This window comes from Petaurus breviceps, unplaced genomic scaffold (genome assembly GCF_028583685.1).
Source record: "Petaurus breviceps papuanus isolate PSGF00001 unplaced genomic scaffold, PetGlider_PUasm1.0 77, whole genome shotgun sequence".
Taxonomy (NCBI): Eukaryota; Metazoa; Chordata; class Mammalia; order Diprotodontia; family Petauridae; genus Petaurus; species Petaurus breviceps.
In genome coordinates this window covers 14,702,418-14,726,332 of record NW_027186492.1, presented here as the reverse complement: position 1 = coordinate 14,726,332, position 23,915 = coordinate 14,702,418, and the positions used below count along the sequence as shown (strand labels likewise).

General features: G+C 34.4%; 1 protein-coding gene and 1 long non-coding RNA gene across 2 annotated transcripts in view; one reads left to right on the top strand and one right to left on the bottom strand.

Annotated features, from left to right (window-relative positions):
- The window catches only part of PRKD1 (protein kinase D1), a 430,367-nt gene that overhangs the window by 388,045 nt on the left and 18,407 nt on the right, over positions 1 to 23,915 (bottom strand). The gene's annotated exons all lie outside the window — the stretch shown is intronic.
- LOC138175531 (uncharacterized) lies at positions 5,913 to 17,470 on the top strand. The gene is made up of 3 exons (XR_011172024.1): positions 5,913 to 6,582; positions 9,272 to 9,394; positions 11,235 to 17,470. It is a non-coding gene; the product is annotated as an uncharacterized lncRNA (long non-coding RNA).

Genomic DNA, 23,915 nt, shown 5'->3' with positions numbered 1-23,915 from the left:
AAGCATAAATGATGAAGAGCAGTGGGTTCTTAACCTATATTTTATGGACAGATTTCAAGGGATATGTGAACTTAGATGGGGAAAATTTGACATCTTTATTTCAATATGTAACTGGTTCCCTTTGCAAACCTATACAGTTTATTTTATGCACTTAAAAAAAAGACATTATTCTGAGTTCATAGGCTTCATCAATTGGGTCTATGATACAAAAAAAGGTTATAAGTCTCTAAGGTAGGGGAAGACATTCAAGGGAAAGAAGAATGCATGAACAAAAGTACAAAAGGGGAAAATGCATGATCAGGGAACTGTGTGTTTAAGTGTCAGATTCAAGTAAAAGGGAGTTAAAAGGAGATAAAACCTTTGAGAATAGTTGGATGAAGTCCATAAATACCCTGGGAAATCAAACTAAAATGTTTAAATAGTATTCAGTTGGTTATAGGAGTTATTGGAGGTATCTGAGAAGGTGAATGACATGGTTGCAACTACTTTAATTAAGAGTAAAACAGCAGACAGAAATATTGGATGAAGGAAAGTCAAGAGACAATTAGACTGGTAAGGAGTCTACTGCAATAAGCTAAATGTCAAATGATAGACCTACAAAGGTAGAAGTGGAAAAGAAGGGACAGAGGGATGAATCATTGTAAGAGAAGAAATAATTGATAAGATTTACAAAGGAGAGCAAGGAACCAAAAGTCACTCATAAAATTATAAATCTCAGCGAGAAAGAATGATAGTAGCTTTAAGTGAAAAAGGGAAATTAGTAGATGTCATCAATTTATGGTGCAAGTTGAGTAGGTAATAAAAGTTTTTTTCTTTTGTGGGTTTTTTGTGTGTATTTTATTTTGTTGAAATGATGGGTCATCTAAGTAAAAATGTCCAGCAGCAAACAGAAATGCCTATCAGAGATTCACAATTAAGGTCTGGGCTTTAGGTATAGCTTGGTTATGCATCTAATGAAGGTGTAAACTGAAGCTATGGGAGGTAGGGAGATCCCAGACAGAGAGAATACAGAAACAAAAGAAGTTCAAGTATATTGATTGATTGATCATAGTCATAGGCAATAGGAAAAATAAGCTAAATGAAAAAAGACAGAGGAATCGCCAGACAGAGAAAAGAACTAAGTGTGATGCGAGAGATTTAGAAAAAGAAAGATGAAGGTGTTTAAGCCAGGTGGCTTTAATCTCCAAAAACTCTGAATCTTATGAGATGATCTCCAAGGAAATTAGTCAGAAAGATTTTTGTTTTTACTGTTTTTCCCTGACAGTGAAGAAATTGGGAGAAAACCATGAAATCTGAGATGACTGGAAGACATTTGGGACAACTGTTATGAAGAATATGAGAGGGAGTTGAGAGATTAAAGAATCAACCAGAGGTCATGAAAGCCCTATTGATACTAGATAGCTTGAATGTGTAGTAGACCCAGTCAGCATGTTTTCATGAATTTCCCCAGCAGCATTCTTCTACCCAGATAATTTTTGTGTTTATCATCACTTGAAGAGAGAGAGAATGAAGGTGAAGATTAGGAATAAGTATAATGGGCATGACAAAGAAAGAGGAATTCTAAAATACTCTGAGGGCAGCACTGAAATGCAGACCATCCAATACAATCCAACAAACATTTGTTAAATCTCTACTATGGGCAAGGCACAGACTAGATAAGGAAGAAAGTGAAATCAGAAAAGACTCAATATACTAGTAAGAATGGGGATAGTTTAGGAAAACAGTTTACACAATGATAACTTTGAAAGACCTTAGAACTCTTCCTCAATATAACTAAGCCATGAGTCCAAAATAATAATGATGAAATATGCCACTTGCCTTTTACCAGAGAGGTGATAAATTTAAAATGCAAAAATAGACATATATTTCTGGTCATGGCTAATGTGGGAATTTATTTTGCTGGATTTGTATAGCTATGTATCAAGGACTCAATTGTGGAAGGGTTTTTGGTTCAATGGGAGGGTAATGAGAAGAAAAAAGAATAAAAATGCTCATTAACTGGAAAAATAAAAATAATACACTTTGAAGAAAGAATAGGAATGGCTTGAAGGACTAGGAATCTAAATAAAGGCTAATAGCAAATGTAGGGAATATAAAGCAATAATCATGTTTTTTGTTTTTGCTTTTTGGAGGGCAATTGGGATTAAGTGACTTGCCCAGAGTCACATGGCTAGTAAGTGTGTCCAGTGTCTGAGGCCACATTTGAACTCAGGTCCTCCTGATTGCAGGGCCAGTATTCTATTCACTGCACCACCTAGCTGCCCAAGCAATAATAATTTTAACTTCATCCCAAACCTTTTATTAGAACTTCTAATAAGGAACAAAATTAATTTCTTTTATTTTTCCCTTTAGCGACAGGCAATAAAGAGAAGCAGGATCAGAATGAAGACGGGACACAAAGGAACTGGCGAGTCCACAATCGAGATACAGTCCATAATTTAACCCACAATGATGGTGAGCTTAACTTTTGAGATATACTTCCTTAGTCCAGCAAAACAAAGAAAAGTAGTCATAAAACTCCTGAAAAATTCCCTTTCTGATGTCTAAGAGAAAAATGCTGAGGAACAAACATGAAAAACCAACATTCTCAACAGTTTTCAACATGAAACAATCCAAATATATTATGAGATAAATTTTTGTAAATAATTAAGGAGGTAAGGAAGGGGAGAGATGGGAGGGAAGAAATAAGAAGGAAAAAAGGAAGGAAACAGAAAAAGGGAGGGAGAGAGGAAGGGAGGGAGAGAGAAACAAGGACTAAAAACACCTCCTTAGTTTCTTTTGTGGATGTTTTGCTATGATCTTCTGAAAGCTTTCCATTTTTTATTGCACAGATGAGCTCCCTAGCTTTGTAGAAGATGATATTTACTTCTAGATTCTGCAGTAGTAATCCCTTTATAATTACACCAATATTTAATAAACTATGGCTCTTCCTGGACAACATCTTTTTTTCTCTACGCAGAGAAAAGGGAGCAGCCAGGTTCTGGCATGCATATACATCTCAAGTGTTTGTCTCATTCTTGAAACTCTCATGAAATTTCTCAACCTATTTACAATCTTAAGAAATAAGAAAAAATCTGGATAGCATCCTGGGAAAGTAAGAAACCTCTTTAGATAAGAGATTTCCTAAGACCAACTAATGAACTAGTAAATCAGTCAAGTAATAGGGGTGTTGTCGGGATTCTAGGTGACAATGGGGTCATCTTTAAGGTGCAAATTTGGATTTGGCTGGCCAACACATCCCAGTCCAACATCAGAAAGAAACAGCTTCTTGGTCCTTTTTATCCCTAGAAAATTTATCTCCACCAAGATTACTGCACTTCCTGCTTTGTTGGACTCATGTTTCTTGGTTTTTCCAGGTGAAAATAAATCAATGGTGTAGAAAATAGAGTTAGCTTCAGAATCAAGACTTGCATTGCAGTTTTTTTCTTGCCACTTAATCGCTGTGTGACCCTAGTGGTCCCTCAAGTTCTCAATGCCCCCAGTTAATTCTCTAAGACTAAAACTCAGATAATACCTTTCCAATTCACTTGCCTGACTGTTCTTTGGGTGTACCAACTTGGTCAATTAAACTCATATTAGACTTTTATTCTTATGTTCCTACTGGGATTTGTTGTTTCCGTGACATTCTCTTGCTCCATTACTACTTTCTTGATTATGCAGCAGGACTTACTCCAAAAAAAAAAAAAAAAAAACTCCCACTTACCCCAAAGTCACCATTCTTTAAATACACTCTGTTTCCCCAAAAGTTGGCTGGGGCTTTAAGAAGTAGGATTCAATGTACCTATTAAGCTATGGCTATGATGGAATAAGCAAAAGGTAGAGAGGTCAATCACCTTATATAATAACTGTTATGTTCACAGGTCAGTTTCCTCAAATAAAAAGTTAAAGAAATAACAGACTAGATAATATCTAAAGCCCCTTCCAGCTATAAATAACACTTTCTGATTCTAATTCACAGAACATAAAGTTCTACACTATTCTCTTCTGTAATATGAAGCTAATGATCGTCTCATTTTAAGGGTTAATGTAAGATACTGTGTCTATATTCCAATTAGTGGAGATTTTACTGTCCAGTTCTAATATGTCTTTATTTCGAGAAGAAAGAGGTTTAGTAAATGCTATTAATGCAGTAGAATTGTTCAATAAATGTAGAAACAAGCATGTGGACTATATAAATTAATTAGGTCAAATGTTATAGAATTTAGAGCTTGAAAGAGCCTGAGAAAATGTCTAGTATAATGCCCTCAATTTACTTATAAGAGAACTAACCACATGGACCCTTTTTTTTTCCAGTTTTCTTATACTTTATCTCCCCCCCCCCCACACACACACACAAAGACATACATACACTCTATGATATAGCCATGCTGGTCTATTTGATATTCTTCACACACAACACTGCATCTCCCAATCTCCATGGCTTTGTGTGGTTTTCTCTCGTGCCTGTGATGCTCTGCCTCTTAGAATCCCTGAATTCCTTCAAGTTTTGGGTCAACAAGAAGTTTTCTCTACCCCACTCCACCCCCACACCCACTTCTACCAAATGCTAGAGGCTTCCTATCTATGGTTACCTTCCATATACTCTGAATGTATCTTGTATGTACCTGATTGTCAACATATTATATCCCCAACTAGAATGTAAATTCCTTGAGGGCTGGGACTGGGTTTTTGTTTAACCTTTCTTTTTCGCCATAATATTTAGCATAGTATGTAGTGTGTTGTAAGTTCTTAATCAATGTCTATTGATTGACTGAGGATTGCCTTCAGTTTCATTGGATCTGACAAAATTCCTATTTTACTGGCATTGAAACTCCAAACTATTCATAAGCCTTGGAATAAAACTTCTGTGAAGGAAGAACAAAACTTAAAATTTCAAAGGGATATTCACCAAAGTTTAAAAGACCCCGACAATGCTGCTAAAGAAATCAACTAGCACATTGCCTATATTCTAATATCCTAACTTCACGGTGGCATAAAGAATTGCTTAGCTTTGCAAAAGCATGACCTCTTGACAGATGATGGAGATGTGACAAACCTCTTATAAATCACACATCCTCCAGCTGTTCCATGTACTCACACAGTTCTTAGCCTGCTTTCATCCCACCACCCAGCAACACATTTAAACACATTGCTTTTCTTTACAAACCAAAAACAAAGAGGGAGGAAAATACAAGGTATCCATGGTATACCAAAAGACTTCTGTAATACCCTGTATACTTGCCCTAAATATGACACATCTGATTACAAAAGTGACATAAAATGATGAAAAACAGTATGCCATTATGAAGGCAAGTTGAGCATATAGTGGGCACTTTAAAATAGCTGTTCACTGAATGATATATATATGTATATGTATATATATTTATCTTTTATTTCAAGACCCGAGTTAACCAAGACAATGTTGTATATAGTAACAGCAATATTGTTTTTAAGAACATTTTCAAGTAAATAAGTCATTTTGATTATAAATGCCCAAGTTAACTACAAAGGACATATAATAGTAAGGCACTATCTGCATCCAGAGAAAGAACCAATAAAGAGAAGTATACATAGATTGATTTTATATATATTATACACATATTATATATATATATATATATACATATACACACATACTTCTGTCTAATGGTAGTCATCTCTAAGGTGGGGAGGGGGCATTGGGAAAGGAAGAAAAAAATAACTTTACATGATAACTTTATTATATATTTAAAAGGAATAACAAGTTGTACATAATAGGTTTGCAGTTTCATGTGTAATTGTTTCTTTTATTATACTATGTTATGGAAATGCCTGTCATCCCATAAATTAAAAATAAAATAAATATTTTTTATTATTTAAAAAAGACCAAAGTAACCAGAAACCACTGGCAAGATTTTATGTTCAGGAAGTTCTTCATTTCAAGAGTTATGGGGAACACAGATTTGCTATTATAATTAGTCTTTATTTGTCTTTGTACTGAGAATTGTCACAAAAACCTTCATACTGGACATCAATGACATCAAAACACTGCACTTTAAAAGTCAGCCTGCTAACCATCCTCTCAGAGTGGAATCATCTCAAGGTCCTTCATAACAAAGAGAGAAAAAAAATGAGTGTTCAGTAGCATTGACTTCAGGATTGTAATTTTCAGTTTCCTCATTGAGAGAGTTAATAACAAATACAGTATTAAGTTTCCAGCCTTAGCCAGGGCCAAGCTCGAATAAATGTTTAAAAAAAAGAGCACATTTCAGCCCTCACCTCTTATCACGTACTATCTTAGAGAAAACAGATGTGCAAGGCTGAATCATTCCTCCAATCACTTGCTGGCACAAATATTCTACAAAAGACTACCTTTGACTATTAAAGTTCCTCAGTAAAGATCCAACCAAATTTTTTACAGTGTCTGCCACACTCTTGACACTCCAAAGAGACAGGATCTTAAAGGAAGAAATGTGAACAGTAACTTTTAAAATGTGAAGTCAGTAAAATTCTAAGTGACTACCAACACTGAGGCAGACTGCCATAGAGTTAAAAGAGCTGCTTTGGGGGAGAAAGACTTACGTTCAAGTCCATCTTCAACACTTATCAAATGTGTCACAATGGGTAAGTCACTTAACCTCCTTGGTTCTCAATTTTCTCTTCTTTAAAATGAAAATAATAATGGCACCAACATCATAGGGTTATTGTGAGGCTTAACTGAGACAGTATATTGTAAAAGTGCTTTGAAAATCTTAAAAGTATTATATAAATCTGTGGCTCTTATCACTGTTATAATTATTATTGTTGTTGCATTAGTAGCTCCATTAAAAGCATTTCTTTTCTGAGGACTGTAGTCACTGAACATAGGCTAGAATGAATTATCATTTTTAAAATTCCCATTTGGATTTCTTTCCAAAGAAAAAAAATAAATGAAGTTCAGCTCAATGAATTTAAAGTTTCTAAACAGTCAAAGAAGCATCCCACTTTGCAATCAGAAACTGCATATTTGCCAGGGACTCTCCTTTAAAGTATCATTTCAGCTGAATTGGCCTCAGCATAGCCTCAGAGAAGGGAACATCTAAGGATTATGTGTTTTTCAGAATTTAGGTTATGTTTTGGGAAATGTGTGTTGTAACCAAGGGATGCAAGTGTTTTTGAAATGGCTATTGATGGTCTCTCAGGATACAATAAAATTTTCTTTTAAACTGCTTAAGGATGAATTTACCACAAAAGCCTCAGAAGGCCAAACTCCAGTTATAAAAACCTATGAAAGATTAAAAGATAGCATCTTTTTTTCAGATAGAAAATGAATATTAGTAAGTGTAACCTTGTGGCAATAAAAATAATAATGAACAAGAATCATGTTTCAAATACTGAATAAGAGTATAAAATATCAAATAGACAATTGCTAATACAATAATATTTTCTCATTTCAAAATTACAGTTTGAGGTTTGATGTGTTTTTCAAGATTAAAATCATTTTTTTCTTAACTATATGAAACTATTTTCCATTAGCAGAGTGGATCTTTGTGCATGTGTGTGTATGTGTGTGTGTGTGAGACAGAGAGAGAGAGAGACAGAGAGAGAGAGAGAGAGAGAGAGAGAGAGAGAGAGAGAGAGAGAGAGAGAGAGAGAGAGGCTTTTTTCCCTGTTTCCATTTATTAAAGCTCCTCTTTACAATTTTTTCCCTTTGGAATAGAAAAAAAAATAAGTAATTTGACTCATGTAAGTTACAGTAGAAGGCATAAATAATGAAAGAAAAAACCACATCAACAGCAGTTTCAAACTTCAAGGACATGCAAAGGAAATTAAAGGGAAAAAAACCTTTATAACATGAAAAATAACACTTAAAAACCAAAGAAAAGTGCCTCACAGGAAAAAAAAATCCCTCTAAGCATGTGGGGGATGAATCTGGATAAATTTGGCTAAACTATGAAAGAACACTGAATTTGGAGACAAAGAATCTGAGCTGGAATAGCTCTGATACTTTCTAAATGTATGAACTGGTGATTCTGAACCTCTCTTGGCCTCAGGGTACTTTTCTATGCACTAAGGGCCTGGGCTAAATGACCTCTCAGGTCCCTCCCAACTTTAATACTATATGACTGATGGATATTATAGAGGTCAAAAAGTGGAAGCAGGACTGCAATTGCAGGGTATCAAATTCATTTTCAGAAAGGGGAGATAAGAATATTTTAAATCTAGTTTCAACTGTTCCAAATCCAAAATTTTGTGTTCCAAATCTAGGACTAAACTAGAACAATCGAACTTAATTGGTCATTAGAGAAAATTACTGGTCAAGAGGGCTTCATTAATATATCAAAATTTTCCCCTTTCAGTTTTTCCATCAGGTATATTAAATAAAAACTATATTAATAGGGCAAAAGCAGTAGGAAACAGGAATATGTATGTTGAGGCTTGAGCCTTCTAGAGGAGTTTTAACCTTTATGTGTATGCACATGTCATGAACTCCTTCAGGCAGTCTGATGAAGCCTATGGACCACTTCTAACAATATTTTAAAACTTACAAAACAGAATATATATGATTAAAAGGAAACCAATTTAAATATGATTATCTACTGACCTATCCATCTGTATCTCTATAGTTCTATCTGTAGAGATATATCTCTATGTTTCTCCTCTCTATATATCTCTCTTTGTTTATCTCTATGTAGATATGAGATATATAGATATATAGAGAGAGAGATATGAAGATATATGGCTAAATTTTTAGAAGCAACTAGGTGGTGCAATAGATAGAGAGCTAGACTGAGTGTCACTAGCCATATGACCCAGAGCAAGCCACTCAAGGGGGAGAAAGAAATGGCAAACCACTCCAGTATTTTCCCAAGAAAACCCCAAATGGGGTCATGAAGAGTTGGACACAACTGAAAAACTGACCCACAACCACAAAGATATATATCTATATAAACAGAGGGTACATAGCTAGACAGACATGCACATATTTTAAAACAAGGTCACAGATACTAGGTTAAGAATCTCTGTTCTAGATCATCTATCAAAAGCCCTTTAATAAATGCTGCTGAAGATTTAGGTAGCTGGGCAGAATGACATTTTAAGACAAAGCTCTTTAGCTAAGTATTAGTATAAATTTAAACTCTAAACTCAAAGCAAAACTTTACCAAGGGCTGCCACCTCAAGTCTATGCTCTAACATCCTCCTCCTTCTGCTGTTCTATGTCTTCATTTAGCCTTAGAGGGTAACTTTATATATAAACAAGGTAACTATCTTTCAGTGATATGGTCTAAAAAGGTTTTTGTTTTTTCCTTCCAATATATTATTTGCCTTGAAGGAGACAGGAAAAGAAGCAAAGCTCAAAAACGACCAAAAATGCCAGAAGAGGAAAGAGAATGAAGAGTAAGTCACTGAATAGAGCTCTCTTTAGGAAACCCCACAGGAGCGGTCTGTTGTCCAGGTGGGTGGCAGCAGTAAAAACCAGGAAAATCTGTGTGGCACCTATATGGAGGATGGTTAGGCTCTTTGTGCACAAATGTTTTGAACTGGCTACAACTTTCAGTCTGCCACACTTAACACAATAATAATTACAATAATATGAGAGGTATTCTGACTAAGGATTGCAAAACACTTTACATAATCTCATTTGATCCTTATAACAACCCTGTTAGTCAGGTACCATCAGAACTATTATATCCTGAGGCAGCTAAGTGGCCTTGTGGATAGAGTGCTAGACAGACTTGGAAATGTGAAAAACTCAAGTTTATATCCTGCCCTCAGACACCTGGCAAATTCCTTTCCTCCCCTCAGTTGCACTTTCCTCCTATATACAATGGGGATAGTAATAGCACCAATATCATAAGGTTATTGTGAGGATCAAAAGAGATAATATATGTAAAATGCTTTGCAGATCTTAAAGTACAATTTAAAATGTTAGCTATCATCATCATCACCCATTTAAGAGATGAAGAAACTGAATCTGAGAATGGTTAAAAGACTTGCCTTGAAGTGTCACAATGCTAACATGAAGGGGCAGCTAGGTGGTGCAGAGGACAGAGCACTGACCCTGGAGTGAGGAGGAGGAGTTCAAATTGGGTCTCTGATACTTAACTAGCTGGGTGACCCTGGGCAAGTTATTTAACCCTTATTGCCTCAAGAATACAAAAATAATAAACAAACAAAAACAAAGTAAATAAAGTGCCTGAATCAGTGTTGAAACTCAGGTCTTTCTGACTCCAAGGCCAGGGCACTATTCATTTTTCCCCAGAGAATTAGTGAAAAACAGGCAAAGTGAGGGTAAGACTTCACCTATTAAACACTATACCTGAGGCATAGTAACACAGTGTGTAGATTGCTAAACCTGGGAGTCAAGATTTGGGTTCAAATTCTACCTCTGATGTTTCATTCTCTCTGAGCTCCCCTTTCCTCATCTACAAAATGTGGATAACAATACCTACTTCACAAGATTCCTGTGGTATAGCTTAAAAACACCACATAAATATGTTATTATCTGAAAATGAATACCTGGGTCCATGGGGGAAGAAAGTTTCTTGAGCATTAATTGGGGAATAAAAACAACTTGATATTCGTCTAACTTTCTAAAAGACTTCCATCTGCCAAACATCATTACACAACCATAGCAAACATATTTAGGCTAAGTAGGACTAATATATCCATCAATCAGTTGAGCAATACACTTTATTTATGTGCCTACTAGGTGCCAGACGTGGTACTAAGCCTTGGGAATACAAAGAAAGGCGAAAGATGGCAAGTGTCCTCAAGGAGCTTACCACTTACTGGAATCACCCAAAAGGAATTTGTTTCAAACAGAAGGAAGAAATACTGCACCTATTTAATTGGAATCAGATGTTTAACTACTAGTTTGGTTATTATTTTCAAGTTTATGACTTTCTTTATATTGGTGTCTGTCTTTATCTGTCTGTCTCTCTCTGGCTCTTCATGTATCCATACTTTAGTTCAATAACTTATATGTATGTTTCTGCCTCCCTAAGATCCCATTTTCTTCCCTTTCTCTGCTTCACTCTCACATTTCTTTATACTTCTTTCTCAAAAATTTCAGAGATTTTCTCTGTCAACCAGGGTTTTAATTTTTAATTTTTTTTTTTTGCTGTGACTATTGTCATAGAAATGGAAATCTGAGCTTAAAGAGGCAGAATTTCCCAAATCCTCAAATATGGTATGATTGGTATAGAGAAATGGAGTTACACAAAGTTCTCTCACTTGGCCTTTGGATAACGAGGAAATTAAGTTCTTTTTTATGTTGGGTTTTTTTTTAACAGAACCAATGAAAATCTTACGGGGAAAGCAGTGGAATACATCATTATACCAGGTCTTGTGTTCTCCCTCCCCCAAAAAAGCAAAGTCAAGTGGAGAGCTGAGGTAATTGCTTGTATATTTGGAAAAGAAAAAAAAATCAAGGAAGAAAGTAGGTGGAGTAGACTTAGGGATATGGGGAGAAGAATGGTTGCCGAATGATGCAACTTTACAAAGATGATATTTACCAACAATTGCTAATATTTCCATTTCACTTTTCCCTAGGGAAACTTCCAATATCCTGACACCAAATTATACTATTGGAAAGAACTCTAAAAATGAGAACAGACTGACCACAAGGCAAGAGATATTATGGAGTCTAATTTTTCAGTCCTTTTTTTACTTTTTTTTAAATAGGAATATGAATTTACAAATATTTACAAATGTATTCATGTGTAAGTATTTTATATGAGTATTTATTGATACACTGTGTATGTATATAATGCCTCAAACACTGGTTTTCTCATTTGGCAAAATCTCCATTTGATTTTATAGAATACTGCAACGGAGCTACAGCATTAAGCAGTGAAAAGAATGTTGGATTTGGAAACAGAAGATCTAGAATCAAGTCCTGATTCTGTCAATTAGTACTAGTTCTACCACCTTAGATTAGTCACAACTTATGCGGGCCTCATTCCCTCATGTATAAAAACAGGGGATTAGATTAGAGAACCATAACCTCTAAATCTGATTTCTAAAACTCTGATCATATGGGATATGATTTCCATGCACAATAGAACAGTAGAAGAATGGATTGTGTTTGTGTTTGTGTGTAGTGTATATATATGTGTATATGTGTAACAAAACTATTGATATTATGCAGAATTTCTGAAAGCAGATATACAATCTATAGCAGCCTAGAATCATATTTTTTATCCTCTAAAATAAAAATTTTGTCATGTTTAATGAGGAAAAGGCAGAAATTATTCATTCCTTTATTTTATGTCTTCACTTAGCTCATGTCTTTTATCTTCAGTTCTCTACTGCTTCTGGACCAAAATGCAGATCCTTTAATTTGGTATTTAAAATCCAACAGTGCAGCCACAGCCTACCTTCCCATATTCATTTCACATTATTCACCTTCATAAATTCTACATTCTGGCCAAACTAGACTTCTTGCAGTTGCCAAACTCAGTATTTCTTCCCCCATCTCCATGCTTAAAATCCTCTCCCTCCTCATTTCTATCCCTTAGACTCTAAGTTCAAGGCTCAACTCAGGTGCCACCTCCTATAGGAAGCCGTTCCTGATGCCTCTAGATCTACGGTTCTTAATCTGGGATCTATGAATTTGGTTGTTTGATGTGGCCTTTTTCAATATTTTGAAAACTATATTTCAATGTAATTAATTCATTTGTAATCCTGTGCATTTTACTTTCTGTATTTAAAAACAGTACTCTGACGTGTCAATAGGCTTTAGAAGACTGCCACAGGGGGCAGTGAAAAAAATAGTAACCTCTGCCTAGAGATAATAGTGTTACCCTCCTCCTTAAATTTCCTTGTATTATATTTACATGTGTAAATGTCATAATCCCCTCCCTCACACACCAACATCCCCTGGTACAGTGAATGCTCTGTGAAGGCAAAGACTCCTATTAGCTTTTTTCTCTGTAACCTCATCACCCCAAAATACCCATTATTTTACACACAGAAGATGCTTAATAAATGCTTAAACTAAATTGAATTGAAGCTATACCCTTGTATTAGAGAGCTTTAGCTAACTTTCCTGAGGTGGTTGTATTTGTTGACAAGCTATCTTGCTTGAATTCTTTGTCTCTTACTAGTAATCATGACAAACAGGAGATATGTATCAAGTACTATTTTTTCCACCTTACCAACATTTCCTCCTTTACCACAAAGTAACTAAGGTCAATTTAGCCTTAGGGTTCTGTATACAAATAACCATTTTGAAGGAATTCGCAGGTCAACATTTTATTTGACCAACTAAACTGCTCCAAAAATAGTCAAAATGGTTAAGTGACTGTCATGCTAAGTCTCATTTTACTGTTCTACAGATGCAAAACTATCTCTTTGTATAAAACTAGAAATGTTTGTATAAATAGTAAGGAAAACTGTTCTCATTTTTTTTTTTCCTCTTCCGGTTGTGCAAAGGATAGGCAGGGAAAATTAAAGCAGGGCAGGGGACTACTGGCAAATTTTCGTCCTTATTCAGAAGACTGATTTACAATATCTTGATCACTGAAGTGTGCTGGAGTTTAATTGATTAATATTTATGAAATGCTTACACTCAAAGTGCAAATTCTCATACTTATGATGCAAATATGAAAATATTTATATCAAGGTTAGCACTTGCTATTTTTAACGTAATCCACAATTCACTGAGAATCAATACAAGCACACATCAGTAGACACGGTTTACACCACAAAGCTGCAGTATTTTCATAACACTGAATTTAGATTCATTTGTAAACAAAGTTTGACTGTTTCTTTAGGAAGGGATACTATATCAACTTCCACCAATTTTGGAACCTTAAACAGACCTTTAGGATCAATGCCTTTTCGAAGCAGAAAATTACAAATCTTTAGCATTCCAGTCTGCATTTAGTTGTTGTTGTTGAACATTGTTGAAACTATTACTACAATTTCATGTTATTGTAAACAAGCATATCACAGCTGGTAAATCTTGTACACTCTACTCTTAGTATCAGCGTGGAGAAAACCTCTATAAGTGTCATAGTATCAAGTTGTTTAAAAATGAGAGCAATAAAATCAAGTGAAATTATATCATTTTAACACTAAATTTATCATTCCATCGTTGTTCCTAGTTCATATTTTCAATACTCTAGGTAAGATTATAAACTGCAGAGATCGGCATTGGTAGAGGAAGTTCCCCTGCCCAGGTCCTTACACCAATGAAATCACACATCTGTTGTTGTTTTTTTTTTTTCCAAGTAAGATTAAAAACATGAAACTTTCTTCAGACCCAGACCACACAATACCATATATCTATCTGACTGTTTTCAAAGCATTTTCACCTGTTGTGAGATCTGAATCTCACAACAATCAAGTAAAATAGGCAAAGAAATATCATCCCCATTTTAGAGATAAAGGAAGAGAAGTTAATAAAAGTTAAGTATGACCGAATCAAGACTAGCACTCCGGTTTTCTAATCTCTACTTAGGTGTTCTTGACACTCTAACCCATCAACTACAACAGGGAAATGTGCAAAGAATGTGGGCTGAGGGTACCAGCACACCCTGGGGAAGGAGTCTCACTGACTCATGCCCCACCCACATCTATAGTCCAGCAAGGTAGAATGTGTACCAATAGTCTAAAACATATGACTTGTAAGCATTCCAAACCCTTCTCACATATTTTAAAGTATACTTTAAGAAGGCAGAGGAAAACACTCATTCATTCATTTTCATACTTGGTCTGATCAGAAATAATTGGTAATATGATTTATAGGAAATAATAGGTAGCTAATCAACAAAATAAATAAGACGTTAAAATAATACAATATTAGTCATAACAAGTGTGAATAAAATATAGTAATGCTGGGGATACAAAGGAAGGCAGAGGTGGAATCAGGGAGTGCATGTAAGGCATTGAATATAACCTGATTTTAATATACTATTTTATTTTGTTTATTTTATCTGTTTTGTTCTTTTGGGGAAAAATATCTTTGCTGTAAGGGAAGTCTCTCTGAGAGGAGGAATGAATAGTAATAAAAATCTATTTTTTAAAAAAGGAATGAACAATGGACAAAATCTATGTCCATTGAGGGCCAGGCTAGCTGAGCTTAGAGTTTTGTCACCAGTCTGGGTCAGGATGGTATTATGTCTCAGACACAAATGTCAAAGACTTGGTATCATCACTAACAAAATCACATGCCCTTGAAATGTTTTTATGTACTATCCTCCTAGTGATATGATATAGTATATAGAGAGTTGGTCTCAGAGGCAAAATGGCCAACGTTCAATTCCTATTTCTAAAACATGTTTTCTGTGGGACTCTGGGCCACTCATTCTATCTGCTCAGGGATCTGACTAATTCTCTAATAATAAAGGTTGCAGAGAAGGTACCAACATGCATAGATAGGGAGGAGTTCCTTCTCCAGTTTTCCATATCACAAGTAAATGAAATAAAAAGTACAATATCTATTCCATTTAATAAACAAAATCACTATCAGTAAGGGAAGAGAAAAGATGAGAAGACCATTATAAGCATCTACAAATCCTGTCATATGTTAACTCCCTTGTAAAGATCCTTGAGAGTAGCTATCTTTATTTTTTTCCAGCATGCATGAATGCTTAACAACTGTTGTATTATATTCAAGTCACCTTCTCTAAAAGGATGATGAGCTTCTGAAGGGCAAGCATCAATGACTAGTTCAGAGCTATACATGAATGTTATATACTTACTAAATTGTCTTATTTTTGGAGGATGAATTCTATTTATTAAGCACCTGCCTGGAATGAATTTTAAATAATGTTATGATCCTTTTAACTAAACCTCCTTTCTTGGTGTGGTCACCTGAAGAGCAAAAATATTTAACATGACACCTTCTTACCCAGTCATTATTACTTTTGTATTTTTATATATCCAAGTGTCAATATTGTTGCAAATTTAGAGTCATAGGCATAGTCATATATGTCCTGCCTGGATGAATTTTTTGAAAAGTGAGAAGAAAAAAACAAAAAGATTTAGATGATGACATGAATGGATCTCATGTGAAAGTCTAACATTAAAAGATAAAAGGTCAAAAGAAATGCTTGTCATTGAGTAGAAGAATGAATAGTATTTCCATGAAAAGTATTTTGGAAATTAGATTGTTTTAATAAAGGAATATTATGCAATTGAGCCATGTGAATATATAATCTCATATTGAGCAGTTAGTTTTAATTAGCTAATTAGCAGAGATAGTTTTATTTCTTTGTTCCCCATTATGATTCCTTCTATTTTTCTTCTCTTATTGCTATTGCTAGGATATTCAATACAATATTGAATAATATCAGTCAACAGTGAGCATCCTTGTTTCACATCCAATCTCACTGGAAAGGCTTATAGTTTATCATCATTACAAATAATGCTTGCTTTTGGTTTTAGGTAAATGCTTCTTAATAGTTTAAGAAAAAAATCCATTTATACCTATACTTTTGAGTTGTATTTTTTTTTTACAGATATGAGTATATATACTTTATCAAAAGTTTTTATGCATCTATTGATATAATCATATGACTTTTGTTACTTTTATTATTGATGTAATTAGTTATGTTAATAGTTTTCCTTATGTTCATCCATCCCTGCATTCTTGGTGTAAATCTCAGTAGGTCATACTGTATAATCTTTGTCATATATTATTGTAATCTCCCAACTAGTATTTTATTTGGAATTTCTGCAACCATATTCATTAATGAAATAAATCTATAATTTTCTTTCTCACTTTTTACTCTTCCTGGTTTAGGTATCAGTACCATTTACTTAAAGTTTTTGTAAAGGACAAAGATGCTTCCATAAAAATTACTCTTAACAACAAATAGAGACACTAGAGCTCTAGAAGGGGGAGAAAAATCAGTCTATCACCCCAGTCTCATTATTATCATTTCTTCCTCGGGTGTGAAGTCAGCTCATTGTACCAGTTAAAATCGATGGTTCAATTATCAGTGTAAACATTTTTCACCTCAGAAATCAGCAAATGCTATAAATCAGGGCTTGATTTATTGTTTTATTGTCTAGACTTAAGAAAATAATGGAGAAAAAGTAAATAATGCAGATTAAACTTAAAAGTGAATTGTGTGTACATTTTTCCCCCTGGAGAATCAGTTTTACTACATAGTATTAGACAGTTTTCAAAACTGTGGGACATGACCTACCTATAGAACATTGGGAGACCCAACCAGGGGTGGAGGGTGAGCACAAAACATTGGCCAATATTATTGGTACACTTTTTACTATATCTTTCCCATAAATACATCCAACAAGCAGTTAGGTGGCTCAGTGGCCAGAGCACTGGCTTCAGTCAGAAAGACCTAAATTCAAATGTGACCTCAGACATTAACTAGCTGTGTGACTTAGGACAAGTCACTTAATCTCTCTCTACCTCAGTTAACTCATCTGCCAAAGGGAGGTGATAATAGCACCTACCAACCAGAGTTGCTAAGGAAAAAAATGAGATATTTGTAAAGCAGTTTACAAATTTTAAAGTCCTATATAAATGCTATCATCATCATCATCATCATCATCATCACTATCATCATCCAGTGAAACCAAAGTTCAAATCAAAGCCACACAAAGACCTGGATATTTTAGATAAAAATGCATAAGGACCAATTTGCCATGGACAAACATAATATATTTTGCCTTACTCCATCTGAACAAGAATGGTTAACAGATTCTTCTTGTGGTAGTATATCAAAACAAAATTTGAAAACAAAACCTCATTAATTTTGCTATGGATAATAAAGAGTTCTCTGGTTTATAAAGCAAAGCAATACAAATTTTACTACCAATCTTAACATTTGTGTGACACAGGATTTTCATCTGTAGCTGCAGATAGGCTATCAACCTCAAGTCACAGTTGAAAAAAAATTAAAGATGGAAGTATCATCAATGAGACTGTCTTGAGAAACTATTCTAAAAAGCCCATTCATCACATAAAAGTATTGTGGCTATTATTCATAAGTTAAAATATTAAAATATTAATAGATTGGGGGCAGCTAGGTGGCACAGTGAATAGATCACCAGACCTGGAGTCAGGAGGACCTGAGTTCAAATTCAGCCTCAGATACTTAACACAAAACTAGCTGTGTGACCTTGGGCAAGTCACTTAACCCCAACTGCCCTACTTCCCCCCTCCAAAAAGCAAAAAAAAAAATTAAAAGATGTTAGGTTTATCAATAAATATTTATGGGCTGTTATTTTATGATCAATATTTGTGTTATAAAATTATAAGCTTTAAAATTTATTTGAATAAAATATGAGCTAAGAAAGTTATTCGTGAATCTTTTTAATGAAGAGAAGGCTGCAATTTTTTTTTGAATCTGCATCACTATATAAAGTTTGGAAACCACCGCCTGTGCCTTGTGATTTCCAGTGTCATGTCAAACACAGTTAAAAAAAAAAGTTTGCTCTATTTTCAGTATGCAGATGCTGTTTATTTTTCATGACTCTATATTAAGAATATTTTTACTTAGACCCTGAGAATCTACAAAATTCTCATTATAAATACAAGTGTCCTACTTCATGGATGGGCAATATCATGTATATGCCATAACTAAGAATTAAGAGATTAAGCTCACATAGGCAGTTCCTCAATTTTTTAGTCAGCTTATGTATTGTGAAGTGTAAATGTGATAATTTACATATTTTGTAAACCTTAAAGTGCTACATAAATGTCATAGAAATAAACAATAATAGATAAAGATTTATCAAACACCACCAAAGAATGTTTTGATAGTTTTTAATTTCTTCTTCAAGGTTAAATAACTAATTTGTAAAGAGGCTGGTATTTGCTAAGCTAATGATAAGATAGAGATAGATCCCATTTGAAGGCATGTGTGTGTGTGTGTGTGTGTGTGTGTGTGTGTGTGTGTGTGATATCAATGCTATAAGAGACTAGTCCTGGTATTTTCTTGTGCCATACAAAATAACAATTTTTTGTTGTTGTTTATTACAGCCACATACAAACAATTCAAGTCAACATTTATTAAATGTCTGTACTATGATAAGTGCTAGGGATAGAAGCCAAAAACGAAAATAGTTCCTGACCTCAAAAAGTTTACATTCTACCTTTGAAACAGAATATATAAATGGAGAAGTAAATACTAAATATATATATATATATACATATATATATATACATATATAATACAATGTACAGGTGTCTTGGAGAGTGAGAGCTTAAACACCTGAAGAGATCAGGAAAGTTCAACTATAGGAGGGGGAACCTCTCCTTGAATGGAACCAGCAGTTCATAAAGGTGGTGAGACAAAGAGGGAAAACATAATATATAGGTTGAATTAGTGCATGGAAGGCACAAGATTTGCATGTATTTTATATGTGTGCACATAAATAATCATGTATTTTATACATGCATGCATAAATTATCAAATCACTCATCAGTCCTGAGATAACTCTTTAAGATTATAAATTGCATAGCAATTGATATATGTATTTGTAGAGGGAATATACTCACCTGTAGGGACATAAACCAAGGAAATCCAAGGTCTGAAGGAAACATAACAAAACAAACATATACATTATCCTGTAGAAGAGTATACTTAGGAACCTTTTTAATCTTCTAGTCTAAACCTTTTATTTTACAAATAAAGAAACTGAAGACCAGAGAGAAAGAGGGATTCACCACCCTCTTACAGAAGTAGTTGTGAGCTGGGATGAAAATTTAGGTCTTATAATACCCAGTCTTAGTGATTTTTCTACTATATCTCACTGTCAATCAATTGAATATGGACTGAATGTATGATATGGATACAGAAATATAATGTCATGGCTTTGCTAATGCCAAGCTAACTAGGCTCAAGATTATAAATGGATGGCTCCATACAACCACAAACTAGCTTTGTAACCATTTTCATTTTAATTCATTTCTCTATCTGGCCCACATATTGAGTATCAATTTGGCATGATAGTGTTCAAATTATGGACAGAATAGTGTCCCAATATATTTCTGTGTCATCATATTGATTCTTCAAGAAGTAATCCCTAGGATTATTACACAGGCAAAAATCTATAGCTATTCAGGTACTAGTAATTATTATGTAGAAGGTATTCCACTTCTATTTTTCTTTCTTCAGTCAGTCTTATGATAGCTTTCCCACAATAGGTCTATTAAGATCTGGGGTTCCCAACACTCCTTTATTACAGTGTTGTCTTGCAAGGTCCACTAATATGTTGGACCTTTTCTTGCCTCAAATAATATGTTGATTTGAGCAACTACCATGTTAACATCTGAAAGAAAAATAGAATTTGAAATCATTTAAGTGTCTTAATTATCTCTGTTAGCCATGACATTTGGAAAGTAAATGTGATTTAGCTCTAAAAATTCTTTAACATAACTTCTTATACAATTAAAAATCAATCAAATAAAAACTCAAAAAAACCCTACAAATTGTCTCCAATATCTCATATTTAAATTTAAATATCATAGCAACTACAAAGTAGCTCATTAAACAGATACATCACTACAAATTCTAATTTCATGTAATTAATTTTGTAGCATGCGCAATGCCTCTTAGCAGGCAGAATATTTGCAAAGAACAAGGATCTATTATTGTTTACTTTTGTGTGTTTTAAAATTTCTTTTACAAAGTATTGTCTACCTGGAAAAAATTTTCAATTAAATGTTTCAGTTAAGCAGTGATATAGGCCTATAAAATACTCAGTTAGGAAAGAAGGTATCTGTCTAATTTGAGCAAGAATTTGAAGGGTGCTTCTGACCTTGAGCAGAAATTTTTCCATCTGCTAAAATGACAATGAATAAATGGTTGTTAAAATTTGAAGTAAACCCATTTCATCTTGCTGTCATTTTGGTTTTTTGTTTCTTCCATTTTTAACATCTTTCCCTAGTTCCTCTAGAATGACCCAGTATTAGAAAAATTCATAAGAATAAAAAAGTTTTCCATTTAAGTGTGACTCTAGAAAATGTATCACCTTCAGATGATTTCAAGAGGTCTGCTGTTGTTAAGTTATGTCCAACTCTTCATGACCCCATTTAGGGTTTTCTTGGAAAACACATTGGAGTGGTTTACCATTTCCTCCTCCAACTCATTTTACACATACAGAACTGAGGCAAATAGTGACTTGCCCAGGGACACACAGCAAATGTCTGAGGACAGATTTGAACTCAAGAAAATGAGGCCTCTTGACTCAAGACCCTGTTCTCTATCCAGTGCACCACCCAGCTGCTCTTCAAATAACATAACACTTCAAAAATTCATCTATTCAAAAATATTTATAGCAGTTCTTTTTGTGATAGCAAAGAACTGGAAACTGAGGGGAACTGGGGAATGGATGAACAAGTTGTGGTATATGAATATAATGGAATATTATTGTGCTATAAAAAATGATGAGCAGGCAGAATTCAGAAAAACCTGGAAAAACTTCTATAAATTGAAGCTGAGTGAAATGAGCAGAACCAGGATAACATTGTACACAGTAATAGCCACACTCTATAATGACTGATTTTGACAGACTTAGATCTTCTCAGCAATGCAAGGATCTAAGACAACACCAAAGGATTCATGGAAAATGCTATCCACATCCAGAGAAAGAAATCAGGAGTCTGAATGCAGATGGAAGCATACTATTTGCTCTCCTTTTCTTTTGTTTGTTTTTTTCTTTGTTTTTTGTGTTTTTCTTTGTTTTTGTTTTTTTCTTGTTTCTTGTGGTTCCTCCCATTGGTTCTAATTCTTCTTTACATCATGACCTTTGTGAAAATATGTTTAATGTGAATATAATAAGTAGAGCCTGTATCAGACTACATGCTGTCTTGGGGAAGGGGGAAGGAGAGGGAGGATGAGGAAATGTAAAACTCAAAAGCTTATGGGAGGTGAATATTGAAAACGAAAAATAATTATTTAAAAAAACAAATTCATCTATTTAATTTTTAGCTTTGTATGGAATATTGTTGGGTTTATTTTAAGCTATGTTGAAGTCCAGTTCATTAAATTTTTACACTTAAAAAAAACTCTACTACAACATAGCTGTGTTTTGCTACTTTCATCCACCTCTATTAAATCAAATTCTCTTTCCTTCCTCAGTTTTCTATAAATCTCCTAGCCTCTAGTTATTTCATGTTCATGTACTAGTGACTTCTACTTGCAAAAATTATACATAAATATGTATGTCTGGATGTATAATTCTTTTGCTTTTTTTCTCTTTACTTTTGAAGGTAAGAGGCCACAGAAATGCATTTTTCTCTAGCTGTTCCTTTAAAAGAATCCCAAACAATGTCCCACAGGACCTCACATAAAGAAGTGAAGCCCAAAGAATTAGTAATTATTGCTAAAAGGTCTGCTGCTACTACTGTTGTATTTAACAAGACTGAATTTTTAAGCCTCCAATCCAGACCACTCATCATCCTCTGTACTCTGAAGAAGCTCGCTAGAAAGACAGGTTCAAATCATTATTGCTAAAACTTTAGTTGATAATTTAGTTTGATAATAATCAAACTTGAAGAAACTGATTAAATTAAAGCATTTAATTTAATTAAAATATCTAGCATTTATATAGTGTTCTGAGATTTTAAAAGTACTTTACATAAGTTCTCATTTGATCTTCACAACTACCCTAAAAGATAGGTACCATTAATATTCCCATTTTATAGATGAGGAACCTGAGGCTAGGAGGGATTAATCATTTGCCCAGGACCATACATACAGTTAGTTTGTAAAGTAGGGTTTGAATTCAGGTCTTTCTGCCTTCATCTCTAGCACTCTATACTGTATACCTTCTAGCTGCTAATGCTTTGATATAGTCCCTCAAAGATGGGTTTTGCATTTCCAGCTGTCTGGAAAGAGGTTATTTGTCAAGAGTCACACAACCATGATGTCCCTTACACACTTATGCACACACACACACACACACACACTCATGGCTTGACCTGAGTTCTTCTATACCCCAATATGTGGTCTCCCATTCACTAAGCCATGATGATTCTTGGGAGAGTAGAAGGTGTGCAAATATTCACAAATTGAGTCTCTGTGCCTTAGAAGTTATAGATGAGTGCTTATTCATGTCTTCATTCATTATTGTATTAAATTTCCTCCCTCCAATGATCCACTGTTCCTTGCTGAACATTAGGATCATAACGTTAATGTCCTGTTGATCTAATTGCCCTTAAAAGTGATACAACATCAATTAGAAACAGTTTCAAGTTCTTGGCCTTCAAATGGGATTTTTTTAATCAATCAGTAGAGCAATATCTATTGCTTTTGAAGAGCTTGCAGCAATATCTTGACATTTAAATTCATCGGTGACTGATTAGACAATGTCCTTGCTTCTTATAAGAAGAGTAAGACAGAGCTTTGCAAGGCAGCAAGGTTGTACAATGGTTAGAGCACTGGCCTTGAAATCAGGAAGATTCATCTTCCTGAATTCAAATCTTGCCTCAGATACTTAGTAGCTGTGTGTGGCCTTGGGCAAGTCACTTAACCCCGTTTGCTTCCATTTTCTTATCTGTAAAATGATGTGGAGAAGGAAGTCGCAAACCACTCCAGTATTCTTGCCAAGAAGACCACAAACTGGTTCACAAAGAGTTGGACATGACTGGAAAATACTGAAGAACAAGATACTCCTTTCCTTTAGCAAACATTATCCAAACTCTTTCTACTGGAATCTAAATCAGTACAGTTCCAATGCAATAAAATAATTTGCTATTCTTTAAATATAATACTTATTTTCAAACTCAAAATATCAGAAAGTAAAGTTCTACATGTTAACCATAACTCAAGGTTATCCACCTTCTACTTTCTCTTTATTCCTCCTTTCCAACTTTTATTCTGTCTAAACTGAGGCATTAAAACTCCGATGTCCCACAAATCCTTAGAAAAAAAAGCATGTGAATCATTTCCTAGCTGTAAAGGGAATAAATTCCACACACAGGTGCTTTTCTAATATCTACGGGCCAGAAGTATAAAGAAGTATGACATGAACCAGAACATACCGTG